We start from the raw sequence: 21973 nt of genomic DNA, 5'->3' as shown, positions 1-21973 counted from the left end.
GCGGGGATGAGACCTTAAACTCCTCTTTTTGAAAGGATGGGGGGGGACAGGACGGACCAGAGCGGACTCCGAGCTCGCTGTAAGCACGGGCGGCTCAGGCTAGGAAAGGGCGCAGGAAAGGCTCGGCATAGGACCGCTGCCAGCGGCGCCTCCCAGGGTGGGAAATTGTTCGTTGTGTGGAGTCCTGTGGGAATTGTGAGGCAAACTGCAGGATGTGTGTGTGTGTGTGTAGTTTTAAGCCTCAGCGAAATATCTGAAAAAGGTGAGAGTTAATGTTAAACCCGAAAATGGAGAAGCCTTAAAAAAGCATCACGGCCAACGTGGGTCTGGAACCCGCAAACCTGAGATTAAGAGTCTCATGCTCTACAGGATGAGCTAGCCGGGCTGCTGTGCCTATAATTTCACACACCCTCTGTGTGTTCTTTGTGAGGAAGTAGTGTGTGGTTATCCCAGAAGGCCCCTTTGTTTCATTTTCTCTGCTGCTGACTCGACACAGGCACCTTTCTCTTTCTCCATCTCTCGCTCTACCCCAGTCTTATGTCCTCATCAGTCTCTCTGGAGCTCACTCTGGTACATACATGCATCTGTCCTCTCAACCTGTCTCTGGGCACATACTTAAATGTCCAGTAGAGAACAGTGTGAACTCTCCCTGTTTCGCGAGGTGGCAGTCAGCCTCTAGAGCCGTGTTCCGGAGGTTGCTGGAATGACTGAGCAGTGTATGGCGCCACATTCAAGATCAGTATCTTCTCCAGTCCTGTGATCAAATCCCGCTGCCGACATAAAGTCGTTTTCATACCTACTTTTATCATAACACCAGCAGGGATGAGACCTTAAACTCCTCTTTTTGAAAGGATGGGGGTGGGGACAGGACGGACCGGAGCGGACTCCGAGCTCGCTGTAAGCACGGGCGGCTCAGGCTAGGAAAGGCGCTGGAAAGGCTCGGCCTAGGACCGCTCCCAGCGGCGCCTCCCAGGGCGGGAAGTGCTGCGTTGTGTGGAGTCCTTTGGGAATCGTGAGGCAAACTGCAGGATGTGAGTGTGTGTAGTTTTAAGCCTCAGCGAAATATCTGAAAAAGGTGAGAGTTAATGTTAAACCCGAAAATGGAGAAGCCTTTAAAAAGCATCACGCCCAACGTGGGGCTCGAACCCACGACCCTGAGATTAAGAGTCTCATGCTCTACCGACTGAGCTAGCCGGGCTGCTGTGCCTATGTCATTTTACACACCCTCTGTGTGTTCTTTGTGAGGAAGTAGTGTGTGGTTATCCCAGGAGGCCCCTTTGTTTCATTTTCTCTGCTGCTGACTCGACACAGGCACCTTTCTCTTTCTCCATCTCTCGCTCTACCCCAGTCTTATGTCCTCATCAGTCTCTCTAGAGCTCACTCTGGTACATACATGCATCTGTCCTCTCAACCTGTCTCTGGGCACATACTTAAATGTCCAGTAGAGAACAGTGTGAACTCTCCCTGTTTCGCGAGGTGGCAGTCAGCCTCCAGAGCTCTTTTCCGGAGGCTGCTGGAATGGCTGAGCGGTATAAGGTGCCACATTCAAGAGCGGTATGTTACCCAGTCCTGTGATCAAATCCTGCTACTGACATAAAGTAGTTTTCATACCTACTTTAATCATAACACCAGCGGGGATGAGACCGTAAAACTCCTCTTTTTGAAAGGATGGGGGTTGACAGGACGGACCGGAGCGGACTCCGAGCTCGCTGTAAGCACGGGCGGCTCAGGCTAGGAAAGGGCGCAGGAAAGGCTCGGCCTAGGACCGCTCCCAGCGGCGCCTCCCAGGGCGGGAAGTGCTGCGTTGTGTGGAGTCCTGTGGGAATCGTGAGGCAAACTGCAGGATGTGTGTGTGTGTAGTTTTAAGCCTCAGCGAAATATCTGAAAAAGGTGAGAGTTAATGTTAAATCCGAAAATGGAGAAGCCTTTAAAAAAGGATCACGCCCAACGTGGGGCTCGAACCCACGACCCTGAGATTAAGAGTCTCATGCTCTACCAACTGAGCTAGCAGGCTGCTGTGCCTATGTCAATTAACACACCCTCTGTGTGTTCTTTGTGAGGAAGTAGTGTGTGGTTATCCCAGGAGGCCCCTTTGTTTCATTTTCTCTGCTGCTGACTCGACACAGGCACCTTTCTCTTTCTCCATCTCTCGCTCTACCCTACTCTTATGTCCCCATCAGTCTTTCTGGAGCTCACTCTGGTACATACATGCATCTGTCCTTTCAACCTGTCTCTGGGCACTTGCTTAAATGTCCAGTAGAGAAGAGTGTGAACTATCCCTGTTTCGCGAGGTGGCAGTCAGCCTCCAGAGCCATTTTCCGGAGGCTGCCGGAATGGCTGAGCGGTGTAAGGTGCCACATTCAAGAGCAGTATCTTCCCCAGTCCTGTGATCAATTCCCACTGCAGACATAAAGTAGTTTTCATACCTACTTTAATCATAACACCAGCGGGGATGAGACCGTATAACTCCTCATTTTGATAGGATGGGGGGGGGACAGGACGGACCGGAGCGGACTCCGAGCTCACTGTAAGCACGGGCGGCTCAGGCTAGGAAAGGGCGCAGGAAAGGCTTGGCCTAGGACCGCTCCCAGCGGCGCCTCCCAGGGCGGGAAGTGCTGCGTTGTGTGGAGTCCTGTGGGAATCGTGAGGCAAACTGCAGGATGTGTGTGTGTGTAGTTTTAAGCCTCAGCGAAATATCTGAAAAAGGTGAGAGTTAATGTTAAATCCAAAAATGGAGAAGCCTTTAAAAAAGGATCACGCCCAACGTGGGGCTCGAACCCACGACCCTGAGATTAAGAGTCTCATGCTCTACCGACTGAGCTAGCCGGGCTGCTGTGCCTATGTCATTTCACACACCCTCTGTGTGTTCTTTGTGAGGAAGTAGTGTGTGGTTATCCCAGGAGGCCCCTTTGTTTCATTTTCTCTGCTGCTGACTCGACACAGGCACCTTTCTCTTTCTCCATCTCTCGCTCTACCCCAGTCTTATGTCCTCATCAGTCTCTCTGGAGCTCGCTCTGGTACATACATGCATCTGTCCTCTCAACCTGTCTCTGGGCAGATACTTAAATGTCCAGTAGAGAACAGTGTGAACTCTCCCTGTTTCGCGAGGTGGCAGTCAGCCTCCAGAGCCGTTTTCCGGAGGCTGCCGGAATTGCTGAGCGGTGTAAGGTGTCACATTCAAGAGCAGTATCTTCCCCAGTCCTGTGATCAAATCCCGCTGCAGACATAAAGTAGTTTTCATACCTACTTTAATCATAACACCATCGGGGATGAGACCGTAAAACTCCTCATTTCGATAGGATGGGGGGGGGGACAGGACGGACCGGAGCGGACTCCGAGCTCGCTGTAAGCACGGGCGGCTCAGGCTAGGAAAGGGCGCAGGAAAGGCTCGGCCTAGGACCACTCTCAGCGGCGCCTCCCAGGGCGGGAAGTGCTGCTTTGTGTGGAGTCCTGTGGGAATCGTGAGGCAAACTGCAGGATGTGTGTGTGTGTGTGTGTGTGTGTGTGTGTGTGTGTGTGTGTAGTTTTAAGCCTCAGCGAAATATCTGAAAAAGGTGAGAGTTAATGTTAAACCCGAAAATGGAGAAGCCTTTAAAAAGCATTACACCCAACGTGGGGCTCAAACCCACGACCCTGAGATTAAGAGTCTCATGCTCTACCGACTGAGATAGCCGGGGTGCTGTATCTATGTTATTTCACACACCCTCTGTGTGTTCTTTGTGAGGAAGTAGTGTGTGGTTATCCCAAGAGGCCCCTTTGTTTCATTTTCTCTGCTGCTGACTCGACACAGGCACCTTTCTCTTTCTCCATCTCTCGCTCTACCCCAGTCTTATGTCCCCATCAGTCTCTCTGGAGCTCACTCTGGTACATACATGCATCTGTCCTCTCAACCTGTCTATGGGCACTTGCTTAAATGTCCAGTAGAGAAGAGTGTGAACTATCCCTGTTTCGCGAGGTGGCAGTCAGCCTCCAGAGCCATGTCCTGGAGGCTGCCGGAATGGCCGAGCTGTGTAAGGCGCCACATTCAAGAGCAGTATCTTCCCCAGTCCCGAGATCAAATCCTGCTGCCGAAGTAAAGTAGTTTTCATACCTACTTTAATCATAACACCAGCAGGGATGAGACCGTAAAACTCCTCATTTTGATAGGATGGGGGGGGGGGGGGACAGGACGGACCGGAGCGGACTCCGAGCTCACTGTAAGCACGGGCGGCTCAGGCTAGGAAAGGGCGCAGGAAAGGCTCGGCCTAGGACCGCTCCCAGTGGCGCCTCCCAGGGCGGGAAGTGGTGCGTTGTGTGGAGTCCTGTGGGAATCGTGAGGCAAACTGCAGGAAGTGTGTGTGTGTAGTTTTAAGCCTCAGCGAAATATCTGAAAAAGGTGAGAGTTAATGTTAAACCCGAAACATGGAGAAGCCTTTAAAAATTATCACGCCCAACTTGGGGCTCGAACCAACAACCCTGAGATGAAGAGTCTCATGCTCTACCGACCGAGCTAGCCTGGCTGCTGTGCCTATGTCATTTCACACACCGTCTGTGTGTTCTTTGTTAGGAAGTAGTGTGTGGTTATCCCAGGAGGCCCCTTTGTTTCATTTTCTCTGCTGCTGACTCGACACAGGCACCTTTCTCTTTCTCCATCTCTCGCTCTACCCCAGTCTTATGTCCCCATCAGTCTTTCTGGAGCTCACTCTGGTACATACATTCATCTGTCCTTTCAACCTGTCTCTGGGCACATGCTTCAATGTCCAGTAGAGAACAGTGTGAACTCTCCCTGTTTCGCGAGGTGGCAGTCAGCCTCCAGAGCCATGTCCTGGAGGCTGCCGGAATGGCCGAGCTGTGTAAGGCGCCACATTCAAGAGCAGTATCTTCCCCAGTCCCGAGATCAAATCCTGCTGCCGAAGTAAAGTAGTTTTCATACCTACTTTAATCATAACACCAGCGGGGATGAGACATTAAACTCCTCTTTTTGAAAGGATGGGGGGGGAACAGGACGGACCGGAGCGGACTCCGAGCTCGCTGTAAGCACGGGCGGCTCAGGCTAGGAAAGGGCGCAGGAAAGGCTTGGCCTAGGACCGCTCCCAGCGGCGCCTCCCAGGGCGGGAAGTGCTGCGTTGTGTGGAGTCCTGTGGGAATCGTGAGGCAAACTGCAGGATGTGTGTGTGTGTAGTTTTAAGCCTCAGCAAAATATCTGAAAAAGGTGAGAGTTAATGTTAAATCCGAAAATGGAGAAGCCTTTAAAAAAGGATCACGCCCAACGTGGGGCTCGAACCCACGACCCTGAGATTAAGAGTCTCATGCTCTACCGACTGAGCTAGCCTGGCTGCGGTGCCTATGTCATTTCACACACCCTCTGTGTGTTCTTTGTGAGGAAGTAGTGTGTGGTTATCCCAGGAGGCCCCTTTGTTTCATTTTCTCTGCTGCTGACTCGACACAGGCACCTTTCTCTTTCTCCATCTCTCGCTCTACCCCAGTCTTATGTCCTCATCAGTCTCTCTGGAGCTCGCTCTGGTACATACATGCATCTGTCCTCTCAACCTGTCTCTGGGCAGATACTTAAATGTCCAGTAGAGAAGAGTGTGAACTCTCCCTGTTTCGCGAGGTGGCAGTCAGCCTCCAGAGCTGTTTTCTGGAGGCTGCCGGAATGGCTGAGCGGTGTAAGGTGTCACATTCAAGAGCAGTATCTTCCCCAGTCCTGTGATCAAATCCCGCTGCAGACATAAAGTAGTTTTCATACCTACTTTAATCATAACACCAGCGGGGATGAGACCGTAAAACTCCTCTTTTTGAAAGGATGGAGGTGGACAGGACGGACCGGAGCGGACTCAGAGCTCGCTGTAAGCCCGGGCTGCTCAGGCTAGGAAAGGGCGCAGGAAAAGCTCGGCCTAGGACCGCTCCCAGCGGCGCCTCCCAGGGCGGGAAGTGCTGCGTTGTGTGGAGTCCTGTGGGAATCGTGAGGCAAAATGCAGGATGTGTGTGTGTGTGTAGTTTTAAGCCTCAGCAAAATATCTGAAAAAGGTGAGAGTTAATGTTAAACCCGAAAATGGAGAAGCCTTTAAGAAGCATCACACCCAACGTGGGGCTTGAACCCACGACCCTGAGATTAAGAGTCTCATGCTCTACCGACTGAGCTAGCCATGCTGCTGTGCCTATGTCATTTCACACACCCTCTGTGTGTTCTTTGTGAGGAAGTAGTGTGTGGTTATCCCAGGAGGCCCCTTTGTTTCATTTTCTCTGCTGCTGACTCGACACAGGCACCTTTCTCTTTCTCCATCTCTCGCTCTACCCCAGTCTTATGTCCTCATCAGTCTCTCTGTAGCTCACTCTGGTACATACATGCATCTGTCCTCTCAACCTGTCTCTGGGCACATACTTAAATGTCCAGTAGAGAACAGTGTGAACTCTCCCTGTTTCGCGAGGTGTCAGTCAGCCTCCAGAGCTGCTTTCCGGAGGCTGCCGGAATGGCTGAGCGGTGTTAGGTGCCACATTCAAAAGCAGTATCTTCCCCAGTCCTGTGATCAAATCCCGCTGCAGACATAAAGTAGTTTTCATACCTACTTTAATCATAACACCAGCAGGGATGAGACCTTAAACTCCTCTTTTTGAAAGGATGGGGGGGGGGGAACAGGACGGACCGGAGCGGACTCCGAGCTCGCTGTAAGCACGGGCGGCTCAGGCTAGGAAAGGGCGCAGGAAAGGCTCGGACTAGGACCTCTCCCAGCGGTGCCTTCCAGGGCGGGAAGTGCTGCGTTGTGTGGAGTCCTGTGGGAATCGTGAGGCAAACTGCAGGATGTGTGTGTAGTTTTAAGCCTCAGCGAAATATCTGAAAATGGTGAGAGTTAATGTTAAACCCGAAAATGAGGAAGCCTTTAAAAAGCATCACGCCAAACGTGGGGCTCGAACCCACGACCCTGAGATTAAGAGTCTCATGCTCTACCGACTGAGCTAGCCAGGCTAACATGCCTATGTTATTTCACACACCCTCTGTGTGTTCTTTGTGAGGAAGTAGTGTGTGGTTATCCCAGGAGGCCCCTTTGTTTCATTGTCTTTGCTGCTGACTCGACACAGGCACCTTTCTCTTTCTCCGTCTCTCGCTCTACCCCGGTCTTATGTCCCCATCAGTCTCTCTGGAGCTCACTCTGGTACATACATGCATCTGTCCTCTCAACCTGTCTCTGGGCACATACTTAAATGTCCAGTAGAGAACAGTGTGAACTCTCCCTGTGTCGCGAGGTGGCAGTCAGCCTCCAGAGCCGTGCTCCGCAGGCTGCCGGAATGGCCGAGCGGTGTAAGGCGCCACATTCAAGAGCAGTATCTTCCCCAGTCCCGTGGTCAAATCCTGATGCTGACATAAAGTAGTTTTCATTCCTACTTTAATCATAACACCAGCGGGGATGAGACTTTAAACTCCTCTTTTTGAAAGGATGGGGGGGGGACAGGACGGACCGGAGCGGACTCCGAGCTCGCTGTAAGCACGGGCGGCTCAGGCTAGAAAAGGGCGCAGGAAAGGCTCGGCCTAGGACCGCTCCCAGCGGCGCCACCCAGGGCGGGAAGTGCTGCGTTGTGTGGAGTCCTGTGGGAATCGTGAAGCAAACTGCAGGATGTGTGTGTGTGTAGTTTTAAGCCTCAGCAAAATATCTGAAAAAGGTGAGAGTTAATGTTCAACCCGAAAATGGAGAAGCTTTTAAAAAGCATCACGCCCAACGTGTGGCTCGATCCCACAACCCTGAGATTAAGAGTCTCATGCTCTACCAACTGAGCTAGCTGGGATGCTGTGCCTCTGTCATTTCACACACCCTCTGTGTGTTCTTTACGAGGAAGTAGTTTGTGGTTATCCCAGGAGGCCCCTTTGTTTCATTTTCTCTGCTGCTGACTCGACCCAGGCACCTTTCTCTTTCTCCATCTCTCGCTCTACCCCAGTCTTATGTCCCCATCAGTCTCTCTGGAGCTCACTCTGGTACATACATGCATCTGTCCTCTCAACCTGTCTCTGGGCACATACTTAAATGTCCAGTAGAGAACAGTGTGAACTCTCCCTGTTTCGCGAGGTGGCAGTCAGTCTCCAGAGCGGTGTTTCGGAGGCTGCCGGAATGGCCGAGCGGTGTGAGGCGCCACATTCAAGAGCAGTATCTTCTCCAGTCCTGTGATCAAATCCTGCTGCTGACATAAAGTAGTTTTCATACCTACTTTAATCATAACACCAGCGGGGATGATACTTTAATCTCCTCTTTTTGAAAGGATGGGTGGGGACAGGACGGACCGGAACGGACTCCGAGCTCGCTGTAAGCAAGGGCGGCTCAGGCTAGGAAAGGGCGCAGGAAAGGCTTGGCCTAGGACCGCTCCCAGCGGCGCCTCCCAGGGCGGGAAGTGCTGCGTTGTGTGGAGTCCTGTGGGAATCGTGAGGCAAACTGCAGGTTGTGTGTTTGTGTGTAGTTTTAAGCCTCAGCGAAATATCTGAAAAAGGTGAGAGTTAATGTTAAACCCGAAAATGGAGAAGCCTTTAAAAAGCATCACGCCCAACGTGGGGCTCGAACCCACGACCCTGAGATTAAGAGTCTCATGCTCTACCGACTGAGTTAGCCAGCCTGCTGTGCTTATGTCATTTTACACACCCTCTGTGTGTTCTTTGTGAGAAAGTAGTGTGTGGTTATCCCAGGAGGCCCCTTTGTTTCATTTTCTCTGCTGCTGACTCGACACAGGCACCTTTCTCTTTCTCCATCTCTCGCTCTACCCCAGTCTTATGTCCACATCAGTCTTTCGGGAGCTCACTCAGGTACATACATGCATCTCTCCTTTCAACCTGTCTCTGGGCACATGCCTAAATGTCCAGTAGAGAACAGTGGGAACTCTCCCTGTTTCGCGAGGTGGCAGTCAGCCTCCAGAGCCGTGTTCCGGAGGCTGCCGGAATGGCCGAGCGGTGTAAGGTGCCACATTCAAGAGCAATATCTTCACCAGTCCTGTGGTCAAATCCCGCTGCTGACATAAAGTAGTTTTCATACCTACTTTAATCATAACACCAGCAGGGATGAGACCTTAAACTCCTCTATTTGAAAGGATGGGGGGGGGAACAGGACAGACCGGAGCGGACTCCGAGCTCGCTGTAAGCACGGGCGGCTCAGGCTAGGAAAGGGCGCAGGAAAGGCTTGGCCTAGGACCGCTCCCAGCGGCGCCTTCCAGGGCGGGAAGTGCTGCGTTGTGTGGAGTCCTGTGGGAATCGTGAGGCAAACTGCAGGATGTGTGTGTGTGTGTGTAGTTTAAAGCCTCAGCAAAATATCTGAAAAAGGTGAGAGTTAATGTTAAACCTGAAAATGGAGAAGCCTTTAAAAAGCATCACGCCCAACGTGGGGCTCGAACCCACAACCCTGAGATTAAGAGTCTCATGCTCTACCGACTGAGCTAGTCAGGCTGCTGTGCCTATGGCATATCACACAGCCTCTGTGTGTTCTTTGTGAGGAAGTAGTGTGTGGTTATCCCAGGAGGCTCCTTTGTTTCATTTTCTCTGCTGCTGACTCGACACAGGCACCTTTCTCTTTCTCAATCTCTCGCTCTACCACAGTCTTATGTCCCCATCAGTCTCTCTGGAGCTCACTCTGGTACGTACATGCATCTGTCCTCTCAACCTGTGTAGGAGGCTGGACTGGCTTGTAGTGAGTACCAAGGGGTACTTGCACCTTGCACCAGGCCCAGTTATCCCTTATTAGTGTATAGGGTGTCTAGCAGCTTAGGCTGATAGATAATGGTAGCTTAGCAGAGCAGCTTAGGCTGAACTAGGAGACGTGTGAAGCTACTACAGTACCACTTAGTGTCATATGCACAATATCATAAGGAAACACAATACACAGTTATACTAAAAATTAAGGTACTTTATTTTTATGACAATATGCCAAAGTATCTTAGAGTGTACCCTCAGTGAGAGGACAGGAAATATACACAAGATATATATACACAATAGCAAAAATATGCAGTATAGTCTTAGAAAACAGTGCAAACAATGTATAGTTACAATAGGATGCAATGGGGAAACATAGGGATAGGGGCAACACAAACCATATACTCCAAAAGTGGAATGCGAACCACGAAAGGACCCCAAACCTATGTGACCTTGTAGAGGGTCGCTGGGACTATTAGAAAATAGTGAGAGTTAGAAAAATAACCCTCCCTAAGACCCTGAAAAGTGAGTGCAAAGTGCACTAAAGTTCCCCTAAGGACAAAGAAGTCGTGTTAGAGGAATAATGCAGGAAAGACACAAACCAGCAATGCAACAACTGTGGATTTCCAATCTAGGGTACCTGTGGAACAAGGGGACCAAGTCCAAAAGTCACAAGCAAGTCGGAGATGGGCAAATGCCCAGGAAATGCCAGCTGCGGGTGCAAAGAAGCTTCTACTGGACAGAAGAAGCTGAGGTTTCTGCAGGAACGAAAAGGGCTAGAGACTTCCCCTTTGGTGGACGGATCCCTCTCGCCGTGGAGAGTTGTGCAGAAGTGTTTTCCCGCCGAAAGAATGCCAACAAGCCTTGCTAGCTGCAAATCGTGCGGTTAGCGTTTTTGGACGCTGCTGAGGCCCAGGAGGGACCAGGAGGTCGCAAATTGGACCAGCAGAGAGAGGGGACGTCGAGCAAGACAAACAGCCCTCTCTGAAGCCGGCAGCACCCGGAGAAGTGCCAGAAACAGGCACTACGAGGATGCGTGAAACGGTGCTCGCCGAAGTTGCACAAAGGAGTCCCACGTTGCCGGAGACCAACTTAGAAAGTCGTGCAATGCAGGTTAGAGTGCCGTGGACCCAGGCTTGGCTGTGCACAAAGGATTTCCGCCGGAAGTGCACAGGGGCCGGAGTAGCTGCAAAGTCGCGGTTCCCAGCAATGCAGCCCAGCGAGGTGAGGCAAGGACTTACCTCCACCAAACTTGGACTGAAGAGTCACTGGACTGTGGGGGTCACTTGGACAGAGTCACTGGATTCGAGGGACCTCGCTCGTCATGCTGAGAGGACACCCAAGGGACCGGTAATGCAGCTTTTTGGTGCCTGCGGTTGCAGGGGGAAGATTCCGTCGACCCACGGGAGATTTCTTCTGAGCTTCTGGTGCAGAGAGGAGGCAGGCTACCCCCACAGCATGCACAAGCAGGAAAACAGTCGAGAAGGCGGCAGGATCAGCGTTACAGAGTTGCAGTAGTCGTCTTTGCTACTATGTTGCAGGTTTGCAGGCTTCCAGCGCGGTCAGCAGTCGATTCCTTATCAGAAGGTGAAGAGAGAGATGCAGAGGAACTCGGATGAGCTCTTGCATTCGTTATCTGAAGTTTCCCCAGAGACAGAGACCCTAAATAGCCAGAAAAGAGGGTTTGGCTACCTAAGAGAGAGGATAGGCTACTAACACCTGAAGGAGCCTATCAGCAGGAGTCTCTGACGTCACCTGGTGGCACTGGCCACTCAGAGCAGTCCAGTGTGCCAGCAGCACCTCTGTTTCCAAGATGGCAGAGGTCTGGAGCACACTGGAGGAGCTCTGGACACCTCCCAGGGGAGGTGCAGGTCAGGGGAGTGGTCACTCCCCTTTCCTTTGTCCAGTTTCGCGCCAGAGCAGGGGCTAAGGGGTCCCTGAACCGGTGTAGACTGGCTTATGCAGAATTGGGCACCTCTGTGCCCAACAAAGCATTTCCAGAGGCTGGGGGAGGCTACTCCTCCCCTGCCTTCACACCATTTTCCAAAGGGAGAGGGTGTCACACCCTCTCTCAGAGGAAGTTCTTTGTTCTGCCATCCTGGGCCAGGCCTGGCTGGACCCCAGGAGGGCAGATGCCTGTCTGAGGGGTTGGCAGCAGCAGCAGCTGCAGTGAAACCCCAGGAAGGGCAGTTTGGCAGTACCAGGGTCTGTGCTACAGACCACTGGGATCATGGGATTGTGCCAACTATGCCAGGATGGCATAGAGGGGGCAATTCCATGATCATAGACATGTTACATGGCCATATTCGGAGTTACCATTGTGAAGCTACATATAGGTAGTGACCTATATGTAGTGCACGCGTGTAATGGTGTCCCCACACTCACAAAGTTCAGGGAATTGGCTCTGAACAATGTGGGGGCACCTTGGCTAGTGCCAGGGTGCCCTCACACTAAGTAACTTTGCACCTAACCTTTACCAGGTAAAGGTTAGACATATAGGTGACTTATAAGTTACTTAAGTGCAGTGTAAAATGGCTGTGAAATAACGTGGACGTAACACATTCAGGCACACTTATGAGCACTGGGGCCCTGGGTTACCAGGGTCCCAGTGACACATACAACTAAAACAACATATATACAGCGAAAAATGGGGGTAACATGCCAGGCAAGATGGTACTTTCCTACAACCTGTCTCTGGGCACATACTTAAATGTCCACTAGAGAACAGTGTGAACTCTCCCTGTTTCGCGAGGTGGCAGTCAGAACCGTGTTCCACAGGCTGCCGGAATGGCCGAGCGGTGTAAGGCGCCACATTCAAGAGTAGTATCTTCCACAGTCCCGTGATCAAATCCCGCTGCTGACATAAAGTAGTTTTCATACCTACTTTAATCATAACACCAGCGGGTATGAGACCTTAAACTCCTCTTTTTGATAGGATGGGGGGGACAGGACGGACCGGAGCGGACTCCGAGCTCGCTGTAAGCACGGGCGGCTCAGGCTAGGAAAGGGCGCAGGAAAGGCTCGGCCTAGGACCGCTCCCAGCGGCGCCTCCCAGGGCGGGAAGTGCCGCGTTGTGTGGAGTCCTGTGGGAATCGTGAGGCAAACTGCAGGATGTGTGTGTGTGTGTAGTTTTAAGCCTCAGCGAAATATCAGAAAAAGGTGAGAGTTAATGTTAAACCCGAAAATGGAGAAGCATTTAAAAAGCATCACAACCAACGTGGGGCTCAAACCCACGACCCTGAGATTAAGAGTCTCATGCTCTACCGACTGAGCTAGCCAGGCTGCTATGTCTCTGTTATTTCATACACCCTCTGTGTGTTCTTTGTGGGGCAGTAGTGTGTGGTTATACCCAGGCGGCCCCTTTGTTTCATTTTCTCTGCTGCTGACTCGACACAGGCACCTTTCTCTTTCTCCATCTCTCGCTCTACCCCAGTCTTATGTCCCCATCAGTCTCTCTGGAGCTCACTCTAGTACATACATGCATCTGTCCTCTCAACCTGTCTCTGGACACATACTTAAATGTCCAGTAGAGAACAGTGTGAACTCTCCCTGTTTCGCGAGGTGGCAGTCAGCCTCCAGAGCAGTGTTCCGAAGGCTGCCGGAATGGCAAAGCGGTGTAAGGTGCCACATTCAAGAGCAGTATTTTCCCCAGTCCTGTGATCAAATCCCGGTGCCGACATAAAGTAGTTTTCATACCTACTTTAATCATAACACCAGAGGGGATGAGACCTTAAACTCCTCTTTTTGAAAGGATGGGGGGGGGGACAGGACGGACCGGAGCGGACTCCGAGCTTGCTGTAAGCACGGGCGGCTCAGGCTAGGAAAGGGCGCAGGAAAGGCTCTGCCTAGGACCACTCCCAGCGGCGCCTCCCAGGGCGGGAAGTGCTGCGTTGCGTGGAGTCCTGTGGGAATCGTGAGGCAAACTGCAGGATGTGTGTGTGTGTGTGTAGTTTTAAGCCTCAGCGAAATATCTGAAAAAGCTGAGAGTTAATGTTAAACCCGAAAATTGGTGAAGCCTTTAAAAAGCATCACGCCCAACATGGAGCTCGAACCCACGACCCTGAGATTAAGAGTCTCATGCTCTACCGACTGAGCTGCTGTGCCTGTGTCATTTCACGCACCCTCTGTGTGTTCTTTGTGAGGAAGTAGTGTGTGGTTATCCCAGGAGGCCCCTTTGTTTCATTTTCTTTGCTGCTGACTCGACACAGGCACCTTTCTCTTTCTCCATCTCTCTCTTTACCCCAGTCTTATGTCCCCAGTGGCGTAGCATGGGTTGTCAGAACCCGGGGCAAGATAAGTAATTTGCGCCCCCTAACCCGTGGAATTTAGCACTCGCAAGTGCGAGCGCGCCCCCTCCAGATGTTGCGCCCGGTGCGGCCGGCCCCCCCTGCACACCCCACGCTACAACACTGTATGTCCCCATCAGTCTCTCTTGAGCTCACTCTGGTACATACATACATCTGTCCTCTCAATCTGTCTCTGGGCACATACTTAAATGTCCAGTAGAGAACAGTGTGAACTCTCCCTGTTTCGCGAGGTGGCAGTCAGCCTCCAGAGCCGTGTTTCGGAGGCTGCCGGAATGGCCGAGCGGTGTAAGGCGCCACATTCAAGAGCAGAATCTTCCCCAGTCCTGTGATCAAATCCTGTTGCTGACATAATGTAGTTTTCATACCTACTTTAATCATAACACCAGCGGGGATGAGACTTTAAACTCCTCTTTTTGAAAGGATGGGGGGGGGACAGGACGGACCGGAGCGGACTCCGAGCTCGCTGTATGCACGGGCGGCTCAGGCTAGGAAAGGGCGCAGGTAAGGCTCAGCCTAGGACCGCTCCCAGCGGCGCCTTCCAGGGCGGGAAGTGCTGCGTTGTGTGGAGTCCTGTGGGAATCGTGAGGCAAACTGCAGGATGTGTGTGTGTGTAGTTTTAAGCCTCAGCGAAATATCTGAAAAAGGTGAGAGTTAATGTTAAACCCAAAAATGGAGAAGCCTTTAAAAAGCATCACGCCCAACGTGGGGCTCGAAACCACGACCCTGAGATTAAGAGTCTCATGCTCTACCGACTGAGCTAGCCGGTCTGCTGTGCCTATATCATTTCACACACCCTCTGTGTATTCTTTGTGAGGAAGTAGTGTGTGGTTATCCCAGGAGGCCCCTTTTTTCATTTTCTCTGCTGCTGACTCGACACAGGCACCTTTCTCTTTCTCCATCTCTCGCTCTATCCCAGTCTTATGTCCCCATCAGTCTCTCTGGAGCTCACTCTGGTACATACATGCATCTGTCCTCTCAACCTGTCTCTGGGCACATACTTAAATGTCCAGTAGAGAACAGTGTGAACTCTCCCTGTTTCGCGAGGTGGCAGTCAGCATCCAGAAAAGTGTTCCGGAGGCTGCCGGAATGGCCGAGTGGTGTAAGGCGCCACTTTCAAGAGCAGTATTTTCCCCAGTCCTGTGATCAAATCCCGATGCTGACATAAAGTAGTTTTCATACCTACTTTAATCATAACACCAGCGGGGATGAGACCTTGAACTCCTCTTTTTGAAAGGATGGGGGGGGGACAGGACGGACTGGAGCGGGCTCCGAGCTCGCTGTAAGCACGGGCGGCTCAGGCTAGGAAAGAGCGCAGGAAAGGCTCGGCCTAGGACCGCTCCCAGCGGCGCCTCCCAGGGTGGGAAGTGCTGCGTTGTGTGGAGTCCTGTGGGAATCGTGAGGCAAACTGCAGGATGTGTGTGTCTGTGTAGTTTTAAGCCTCAGCGAAATATCTGAAAAAGGTGAGAGTTAATGTTAAACCCGAAAATGGAGAAGCCTTTAAAAAGCATCACACCCAACATGGGGCTCAAACACACAAGCCTGAGATTAGGAGTCTCATGCTCTACCGACTGAGCTAGCCGGGCTGCTGTGCCTATGTCATTTCACACGTCCTCTGTGTGTTCTTTGTGAGGAAGTAGTGTGTGGTTATCCCAGGAGGCCCCTTTGTTTCATTTTCTCTGCTGCTGACTCGACTCAGGCACCTTTTTCTGTCTCCATCTCTCGCTCTACCCCAGTCTTATGTCCCCATCAGTCTCTCGGGAGCTCACTCTGGTACATACATGCATTTGTCCTCTCAACCTGTCTCTGGGCACATACTTAAATGTCCAGGACAGAACAGTGTGAACTCTCCCTGTTTCGCGAGGTGGCAGTCAACCTCCAGAGTGGTGTTCCACAGGCTGCCGGAATGGCCGAGTGGTGTGAGGCGCCACATTCAAGAACAGTATCTTCCCCAGTCCCATGATCAAATCCCGCTACCGACATAATTTAGTTTTCATACCTACTTTAATCATAACACCAGCGGGGATGAGAGTTTAAACTCCTCTTATTGAAAGGATGGGGGGGGACAGGACGGACCGGAGCGGACACAGAGCTCGCTGTAAGCACTGGCGGCTCAGGCTAGGAAAGGGCGCAGGAAAGGCTCGGCCTAGGACCACTCCCAGCGGCGACTCCCAGGAGGGGAAGTGCTGCGTTGTGTGGAGTCCTGTGGGAATCGTGAGGCAAACTGCAGGATGTGTGTGTGTGTGTAGTTTTAAGCCTTAGCGAAATATCTGAAAAAGGTGAGAGTTAATGTTAAACCCGAAAATGGAGAAGCCTTTAAAAAGCACCACGCCCAATGTGGTGCTCGAACCCACCACCCTGAGATTAAGAGTCTCATGCTCTACCGACTGAGCTAGCCGGGCTGCTGTGTCTGTGTCATTTCACACACCCTCTGTGTGTTCTTTGTGAGGAAGTAGTGTGTGATTATCCCAGGAGGCCCCTTTGTTTCATTTTCTCTGCTGCTGACTCGACACAGGCACCTTTCTCTTTCTCCATCTCTCGCTCTACCCCAGTCTTATGTCCCCATCAGTCTCTCTTGAGCTCACTCTGGTACATACATACATCTGTCCTCTCAATCTGTCTCTGGGCACATACTTAAATGTCCAGTAGAGAACAGTGTGAACTCTCCCTGTTTCGCGAGGTGGCAGTCAGCATCCAGAAAAGTGTTCCGGAGGCTGCCGGAATGGCCGAGTGGTGTAAGGCGCCACTTTCAAGAGCAGTATTTTCCCCAGTCCTGTAATCAAATCCCGATGCTGACATAAAGTAGTTTTCATCACCTACTTTAATCATAACACCAGCGGGGATGAGACCTTAAACTCCTCTTTTTGAAAGGATGGGGGGGGGACAGGACGGACTGGAGCGGACTCCGAGCTCGCTGTAAGCACGGGCGGCTCAGGCTAGGAAAGAGCGCAGGAAAGGCTCGGCATAGGACCGCTCCGAGCGGCGCCTCCCAGGGTGGGAAGTGCTGCGTTGTGTGGAGTCCTGTGGGAATCGTGAGGCAAACTGCAGGATGTGTGTGTGTGTAGTTTTAAGCCTCAGCGAAATATCTGAAAAAGGTGAGAGTTAATGTTAAACCCGAAAATGGAGAAGCCTTTAAAAAGCATCACGCCCAACATGGGGCTCAAACACACAAGCTTGAGATTAGTAGTCTCATGCTCTACCGACTGAGCTAGCCGGGCTGCTGTGCCTATGTCATTTCACACGTCCTCTGTGTGTTCTTTGTGAGGAAGTAGTGTGTGGTTATCCCAGGAGGCCCCTTTGTTTCATTTTCTCTGCTGCTGACTCGACACAGGCACCTTTTTCTGTCTCCATCTCTCGCTCTACCCCAGTCTTATGTCCCCATCAGTCTCTCGGGAGCTCACTCTGGTACATACATGCATTTGTCCTCTCAACCTGTCTCTGGGCACATACTTAAATGTCCAGTACAGAACAGTGTGAACTCTCCCTGTTTCGCGAGGTGGCAGTCAACCTCCAGAGTAGTGTTCCACAGGCTGCCGGAATGGCCGAGTGGTGTGAGGCCCCACATTCAAGAACAGTATCTTCCCCAGTCCCGTGATCAAATCCCGCTGCTGACATAATTTAGTTTTCATACCTACTTTAATCATAACACCAGCGGGGATGAGAGTTTAAACTCCTCTTATTGAAAGGATGGGGGGGGACAGGACGGACCGGAGCGGACACCGAGCTCGCTGTAAGCACTGGCGGCTCAGGCTAGGAAAGGGCGCAGGAAAGGCTCGGCCTAGGACCACTCCCAGCGGCGACTCCCAGGAGGGGAAGTGCTGCGTTGTGTGGAGTCCTGTGGGAATCGTGAGGCAAACTGCAGGATGTGTGTGTGTGTGTGTGTGTGTGTGTAGTTTTAAGCCTCAGCGAAATATCTGAAAAAGGTGAGAGTTAATGTTAAACTCGAAAATGGAGAAGCCTTTAAAAAGCATAGCACCCAAAGGGGGGCTCACACCCACGACCCTGAGATTAAGAGTCTCATGCTCTACCGACTAAGCTAGCCGGGCTGCTGGGCCTATGTCATTTCACACACCCTCTGTGTGTTCTTTGTGAGGAAGTAATGTGTGGTTATCCCAGGAGGCCCCTTTGTTTCATTTTCTCTGCTGCTGACTCGACACAGGCACCTTTCTCTTTCTCCATCTCTCGCTCTACCCCAGTCTTATGTCCCCATCAGTCTCTCTGGAGCTCACTCTGGTACATACATGCATCTGTCCTCTCAACCTGTCTCTGGGCACATACTTAAATGTCCAGTAGAGAACAGTGTGAACTCTCCCTGTTTCGCGAGGTGGCAGTCAGCCTCCAGAGCCATGTTCCAGAGGCTGCCGGAATGGCCGAGCGGTGTAAGGCGCCACATTCAAGAGCAGTATTTTCCCCTGTCCCGTGATCAAATCCCGCTGCCAACATAAAGTAGTTTTCATACCTACTTTAATCATAACACCAGCGGGGTTGAGACTTTAAACTCCTCTTTTTGAAAGGATGGGGGGGACAGGACGGACCGGAGCGGACTCCGAGCTCGCTGTAAGCACGGGCGGCTCAGGCTAGGAAAGGGCGCAGTAAAGGCTCGGCCTAGGACCGCTCCCAGTGGCGCCTCCCAGGGCGGAAAGTGCTGCGTTGTGTGGAGTCCTGTGGGAATCGTGAGGCAAACTGCAGGATGTGTGTGTGTGTGTGTAGTTTTAAGCCTCAGCGAAATATCTGAAAAAGGTGTGTGAGAAAGTAGCCTCTTTCTAGCCTTATTACCCCCACTTTTGGCCTGTTTGTGAGTGTATGTCAGGGTGTTTTCACTGTCTCACTGGGATCCTGCCAGCCAGGGCCCAGTGCTCATAGTGAAAACCCTATGTTTTCAGTATGTTTGTTATGTGTCACTGGGATCCTGCTAGCCAGGGACCCCAGTGCTCATAAGTTTGTGACCTAGATGTATGTGTTCCCTGTGTGATGCCTAACTGTCTCACTGAGGCTCTGCTAACCAGAACCTCAGTGGTTATGCTCTCTCTTTCCAAATTGTCACTAACAGGCTAGTGACCAATTTTACCAATTTACATTGGCGTACTGGAACACCCTTATAATTCCCTAGTATATGGTACTGAGGTACCCAGGGTATTAGGGTTCCAGGAGATCCCTATGGGCTGCAGCATTTCTTTTGCCACCCATAGGGAGCTCTGACAATTCTTACACAGGCCTGCCACTGCAGCCTGGGTGAAATAATGCCCACATTATTTCACAGCCATTTTCACTGCACTTATGTAACTTATAAGTCACCTATATGTCTAACCTTTACCTGGTAAAGGTTAGGTGCACAGTTACTTAGTATGTGGGCACCCTGGCACTAGCCAAGGTGCCCCCACATTGTTCAGGGCCAATTCCCCGGACTTTGTGAGTGCGGGGACACCATTACATGCGTGCACTACACATAGGTCACTACCTATGTGTAGCTTCACAATGGTAACTCCGAATATGGCCATGTAACATGTCTAAGATCATGGAATTGCCCCCTCTATGCCATCCTGGCATTGTTGGTACAATCCCATGATCCCACGGGTCTGTAGCTCAGACCTGGGTACTGCCAAACTGCCTTTTCTGGGGTTTCACTGCAGCTGCTGCTGCTGCCAACTCCTCAGACAGGTTTCTGCCCTCATGGGGTCAAGCCAGGCTTGTCCCAGGATGGCAGAACAAAGGACTTCCTCTGAGAGAGGGTGTTACACCCTCTCCCTTTGGAAAATGGTGTGAAGGCAGGGGAGGAGTAGCCTCCCCCAGCCTCTGGAAATGCTTTCTTGGGCACATTTGTGCCCAATTCTGCATAAGCCAGTCTACACCGGTTCAGGGACCCCTTAGCCCTGCTCTGGCGCGAAACTGGACAAAGGAAAGGGGAGTGACCACTCCCCTGACCTGCACCCCCCCTGGGAGGTGTCCAGAGCTCCTCCAGTGTGCTCCAGACCTCTGCCATCTTGGAAACAGAGGTGCTGCTAGCACACTGGACTGTTCTGAGTGGCCAGTGCCACAAGGTGACGTCAGAGACTCCTTCTGATAGGCTCCTTCTGGTGTTGCTAGCCTATCCTCTCTCCTAGGTAGCCAAACCCTCTTTTCTGGCTATTTAGGGTCTCTGTCTCTGGGGAAACTTTAGATAACGAATGCAAGAGCTCATCAGAGTTCCTCTGAATCTCTCTCTTCACCTTCTGCCAAGGAATCGACTGCTGACCGCGCTGGAAGCCTGCAAAACTGCAACAAAGTAGCAAAGACGACTACTGCAACTCTGTAACGCTGATCCTGCCGCCTTCTCGACTGTTTTCCTGGTGGTGCATGCTGTGGGGGTAGTCTGCCTCCTCTCTGCACTAGAAGCTCCGAAGAAATCTCCCGTGGGTCGACGGAATCTTCCCCCTGCAACCGTAGGCACCAAAGAACTGCATTACCGGTCTCCTGGGTCTCCTCTCAGCACGACGAGCGAGGTCCCTTGAATCCAGCAACTCTGTCCAAGTGACTCCCACAGTCCAGTGACTCTTCAGTCAAAGTTTGGTGGAGGTAAGTCCTTGCCTCCCCACGCCAGACTGCATTGCTGGGAACCGTGACTTTTGCAGCTACTCCAGCCCCTGTGCACTTCCGGCGGAAATCCTTTTTGCACAGCCAAGCCTGGGTCCACGGCACTCTAACCTGCATTGCACGACTTTCTAAGTTGGTCTCTAGCGACGTGGGACTCCTTTGTGCAACTTCGGCAAGCACCGTTTCACGCATCCTTGTAGTGCCTGTTTCTGGCACTTCTGCGGGTGCTAACTGCTGCTGAGAGGGCTCCTTGTCTTGCTCGACGCCTCCTCTGTCCCCAGACGCAATTGGCGACATCCTGGTCCCTCCTGGGCCACAGCAGCATCCAAAAACCCTTTTCGCACGATTTGCAGCTAGCAAGGCTTGTTGGCTGTATTTCCACAGGAAAACACTTCTGCACAACTCTCCACGGCGTGGGGGATCCATCTTCCAAAGGGGAAGTTTCTAGCCCTTGTCGTTCCTGCAGAATTGCTTAATTTAGCTTGCTTAATCTCCACAACGGCCCCAACAGCGCTTGGATGCCTGGCTTCACCCTGGGGGTGCTCAGGAGTGGGCACCTCACAGGGAAAAGCCAGGAGGGGTTCCATAGCGGTATGAGTACAGCGCCTTGAGACCCTAATGGGTGAGTAGTGCGCTATACAAGTGCTAATTTTAATTTACAGAATCCTAAGTTTCTACTGTCCAGTAGCAGTTTCTTTGCATCCACCGTTGCCATTTCTTGGGCATCTGCCCATCTCCGACTTGCTTGTGACTTTTGGACTTGGTCCCCTTGTTCCACAGCTACCCTCGTTTGGAAATCCATCGTTGTTGCATTGCTGGTTTGTGTCTTTCCTGCAGAATTCCCCTATCACGACTTCTTTGTCCTTTGGGGAACTTTAGTTCACTTTGCACTCACTTTTCAGGGTCTTGGGGTGGGCTATTTTTCTAACCCTTACTATTTTCTAATAGTCCCAGCGACCCTCTACAAGTTCACATAGGTTTGGGGTCCATTCGTGGTTCGCATTCCACTTTTGGAGTATATGGTTTGTGTTGCCCCTATCCCTATGTATCCCCATTGCATCCTATTGTAACTATACATTGTTTGCACTGTTTTCTAAGACTATACTGCATATTTTTGGTATTGTGTACATATAACTTGTGTATAATTGCTATCCTCATACTGAGGGTACTCACTGAGATACTTTGGTATATTGTCATAAAAATAAAGTACCTTTATTTTTAGTATATCCGTGTATTGTGTTTTCTTATGATATTGTGCAAGTGACACTAAGTGGTACTGTAGGAGCTTCACTCGTCTCCTAGTTCAGCCTAAGCTGCTCTGCTAAGCTACCATTATCTATCAGCCTAAGCTGCTAGACACCCTATACACTAATAAGGGATAACTGGGCCTGGTGCAAGGTACAAGTACCCCTTGGTACTCACTACAAGCCAGTCCAGCCTCCTACATTGGTGGCAGCGG

At 51.5% G+C, this 21973-nt stretch overlaps 4 non-coding genes across 4 annotated transcripts; all 4 read right to left on the bottom strand.

Moving 5' to 3' along the window:
• Positions 1-1125: 1125 nt before the first annotated feature.
• TRNAK-CUU (transfer RNA lysine (anticodon CUU)) lies at positions 1126-1198 on the bottom strand. The gene has a single exon. It is a non-coding gene; the product is annotated as a tRNA-Lys (tRNA).
• Positions 1199-2757: 1559 nt separating this feature from the next.
• TRNAK-CUU (transfer RNA lysine (anticodon CUU)) lies at positions 2758-2830 on the bottom strand. Its single transcript has one exon. It is a non-coding gene; the product is annotated as a tRNA-Lys (tRNA).
• A 6494-nt stretch (positions 2831-9324) lies between these two features.
• Positions 9325-9397, bottom strand: TRNAK-CUU (transfer RNA lysine (anticodon CUU)). The gene has a single exon. It is a non-coding gene; the product is annotated as a tRNA-Lys (tRNA).
• A 7692-nt stretch (positions 9398-17089) lies between these two features.
• TRNAS-ACU (transfer RNA serine (anticodon ACU)) lies at positions 17090-17162 on the bottom strand. Its single transcript has one exon. It is a non-coding gene; the product is annotated as a tRNA-Ser (tRNA).
• Between the last annotated feature and the right edge of the window lie 4811 nt (positions 17163-21973).

Source organism: Pleurodeles waltl, chromosome 6 (assembly GCF_031143425.1).
Source record: "Pleurodeles waltl isolate 20211129_DDA chromosome 6, aPleWal1.hap1.20221129, whole genome shotgun sequence".
Lineage (NCBI taxonomy): Eukaryota > Metazoa > Chordata > Amphibia > Caudata > Salamandridae > Pleurodeles > Pleurodeles waltl.
Note: the sequence above shows the minus strand (reverse complement) of the source record. Positions and strands in the feature narration are given on the sequence as shown.